The sequence below is a fragment of the Plecotus auritus genome, assembly GCF_963455305.1.
Source record: "Plecotus auritus genome assembly, chromosome: 7".
Taxonomy (NCBI): Eukaryota; Metazoa; Chordata; class Mammalia; order Chiroptera; family Vespertilionidae; genus Plecotus; species Plecotus auritus.
Window position 1 is genome coordinate 132,990,032 of NC_137774.1, and position 3,692 is coordinate 132,993,723.

At 43.4% G+C, this 3,692-nt stretch overlaps 1 pseudogene across 1 annotated transcript; it reads right to left on the minus strand.

The window, feature by feature from the left end:
- Positions 1-922: 922 nt before the first annotated feature.
- LOC308252759 (small ribosomal subunit protein eS26-like) lies at positions 923-1,308 on the minus strand (annotated as a pseudogene). The gene has a single exon. The product of its transcript is annotated as a small ribosomal subunit protein eS26-like (transcript).
- Between the last annotated feature and the right edge of the window lie 2,384 nt (positions 1,309-3,692).

Sequence of the window (3,692 nt, forward strand, 5' to 3'; positions counted from 1 at the left end):
CTCTCTGCTTCCTTTCACTGAGAGACTTCTTTAAAATACCAAATCTCTACCTTTATGGTGTTTCTACCCCCACTCACCTCTTCACCCACTAAAATGTATTTTCCTCCCACTTTTCTGATCTTTAAAGAAACAAATGACTAAGCCACAGATGCCCATTCACGCCCATCCCATCCTCATCAATCTCTGGGTCATGTGACAGTGTTGACTATCACCCTAATTGACATTCTTCCCTGGGTTTCTATAGTGGATAGTTAATGTTCTTGCTATATCCATTTCACCTTCTTCTGTGAACAGCACCCCATATTCCCCTAGGAAACCACTTTTCTCTCATTATCAGTCCATATCGTTTGGATGCCTCCAGGCCTAACTCCAGAGATGGGTACTGACTTATCTAAACATCTGTTGCCCCCAGAGATCAGCTTTAAAATGAGCAAATAATGGCAGCTACACCAAACAGTCAGTCAGATGAACTCAGATTCCTTCATTGGAAGTGTGTGTGTTTGTGTCGGGGGCGGGGGGTGGGGGGGTGGGGTGGAGAATTGCTCTTCCTGATGGAGAAGATAGAATGGGGCTCAGGAAGAAGGTTCCTGAGCCAACCTAGGGAAGCAGAATAAGATGAAAGAATAAACAAATCCCAAAGCCTTGGAGACCCCAAATGCATCTGAACCTGGACTACCCTGTTACATGAGTCAAAATACTAATTTTTTAATTTAAAAAATAAATAAACCAATATAAATAGAATTTTTTATCACTTGAAAAAATACTGTCTACTTATAATTATTGTGATCCATTTCCCTCACACATTCTCTTTCTCCTTCACTGGTTTCTTTCTTTCTTTTTTTTAAATTACAGTTTCCATTTCTCTCCTCCCCAGAAACTTTTCTTCACTCCTTAAGGACTTAGCTCCTTATGTGTGCTTTGGTCATGGGGCAGCACCTGCAGGTCTAAATCGGGGTGGGGGTGTTCGGTCCTTCCAGGCTTCACAAGAATGCTTCCTGACTACTTGCTGTGAATGGCACAGCTCACACAGTAATGTAGCTTCACATACAGCTTGAGGAGCACATAGGCGTCGAAGACACTCGCTTCGGAGATGTCCCTACTGGCTGCGGCCTCTACTATGTTTCGAATGACAAACTTGTTAATGGCCTTGTCCTTGGGCACGCACTGGGCGCAGCTGGTGCAATGAATAGGCTGCACATGGCCTCGGCCTTTTTTGGCAGGACCATTATTCCTTCTTTTCTTGGTTATCTTGGAAATGAGGACCCAAGAGAGCATCACTGGTTTCTTGTTTTCTCCTATCTCATACATGAAATCCTGTGCTTAATAATATAAATTTTCACTTGCAGAATGTTTTATAGCTCACAACTCACCCCTCCAGAGCCCTCCCCAGCTTTTACACACTTTTCCTTATTGAATACAACCAATTCTGTTGCTCCAATTCCCATTTCTATAGACTGATCCAAATTCTCACCTCCAATTCCAACTTCTTCACAAATCCCACCATCACTTTTCTAACTGCCCCCCCTCCCCCATTCTTCATTAGAGTCACACCAATACCTCTGACTTATCTAAAACCAAAGTCTGTCTTTCCAATTTCTCTGTTTTCCAAATCCAGTGCTCTTTCAGAATCTCTTAATTTGTGGTGTTTCCAGTCTGAAACCTTGGAGTTTTCCTTAATTATTCCTTTTCTCTTAGTTTGGGGATCAGCCCTGACTCAAGCTGGGCTAATGAGAATTTTCCAAGATTAACAGGAGAGATTGTCTCTTCTTGGGTTGCTGAGCTGATAGGATCTTTGAGCTGCAGGTGGATATCTTGCCTGCCTGAGGGAAGCAAAGATGAGAGAGGGCAGACTTTTCCTGATGGTGTCCTTTGAGCCCCTCCACCCAGCCTTGCCAGAAGCCAGACCTATACCCTAGACATCTCAGTTTTATGAGCGATTAAATGATCTTTTTTGCTTTGGCCCAATTGTCCATTTTGTACCTCTTATAGTGAGTCTGGTTGATACTGACTGACACAGACTTTGTCTGTTGCTTGTCTTAAGGGTTCCAGAGCTATCTGGCCATGGAATGACAGCAGATACTTAAGAAAGGTCACACAATCACTGATTGGCTAAGGATCCCACGAGGAGCTCTGGACAAGCTGACCTTAGATGTCCTTCCAGACTCTGAGAACCACTTCTGGGTGCATTGATGACCCTTCCCTTCCCTTCCCCTCTGGGAGTGCAGCATTTCCTCCAAGCTCCTTCCCTTTGGGCTCCTCACACCCACTCTTTGTCAGGGCTGCTGCTGCCATTTTCTGCTTGCCCTATGAAGTCATGATCTCTTGGAGGGAATGTGAAGACTGTGAAATTTTCTTTTTAGCTCAGTTAGTGTTATTAGAAGGAAGGGAAGGAGGAGAGGAGAGAGAGAAAGGAACAAAGGAAAGAAAGGCAAGAAATCTACTTTTTACAATAATTGTAAGCACTTAATTGTGAAGCTCTATCTAGTCTCCTAATTAAATTATTGATTCACTAGAGGCCTGGTGCATGAAATTCGTGCACTTGGAGGGGGGCGGGTCTCTCAGCCCGGCCTGCACCCTTCTCACAGTCTGGGATCCCTCGGGGGATGTCCTAAGCCAGCAGTCGGACATCCTTGGCGCTCCCGCCACCACTGCTGTGCTCGCCAGCTGTGAGCCTGGCTTCTGGCTGAGCGGAGCTCCCCCTGTGGGAGTACAGTGACCACCAGGAGACAGCTCCTGCATTGAGCTTTGCCCCTTGGTAGTCAGTGCACATCATAGTGACCATCATTCCACCGTTCAGTCGATTTGCATATTAGCCTTTCATTATATAGGATAATCTTTCTGTGTTGTGTTGGCTACTTTTTAAAATCCAAAGTGCTCCCCTAGGCTTCTTTTAGGTTGATTTTAAAAATTCAATCTATAGACAACAGTGCTATGTAGTATAGAAGGCTTGTAGTGGAAGGTTCAATCTAAACTCCAGTTCCAACCTCTCTTGATGTAGTCTTCTTGCTTACCTCTCTATTTTTCCATGATTCTCTTAGTTTCCTTTTTTATTAGAATGAAGTGCTCAGACCAGGTGCTTGAATCATAGTGATGTACCAGAGGATAATTGCAGAGAATGCTTTCAGAAGTGTTTAGACAAGTGACACTACTGTCTTGTCTGACTTGTCTAAGGAAAACTAGATAATGACATAATCATCCCCAGCAAACTACAGAAACAAATAATATGTCTAAGAATAAGACTACTTTGTTTTTTCTTATCAGAGACTTGACAAACAAACAAAAGAGAAATGAGGGAAAAACCATCTTAGACACCTTCTACCTTTAATTATTGGGGAGGTTTTCCATCTAGACATTTTTTAAGTGGTTAGAATGGTGCTGAGTGAATTGTGGCAGGTCTAGTTGACTCATATGTCCTAAAAGGGCCTCTGCAGTGCAGCATGTTTAAAATGGTAGTTGCTGCCTCAGGTAGATAAGATTTCTAAAGGAATTATACTGCTTGTCTATGCATTCAAGAATTTATATTTAAATACTTATTGAGAACCCACTGTGTAGTGCATGCATTCTATTAAACTCTGAGGGAAAAGATGCCAAAACATATGGCACTGTCCTTGCTCTCTAGGAATTTATTATCTAAATAGAGACCTGGTGCACAAAATTCGTGCACGGGGAGGGGGGGTGTCCCTCAGCCCAGC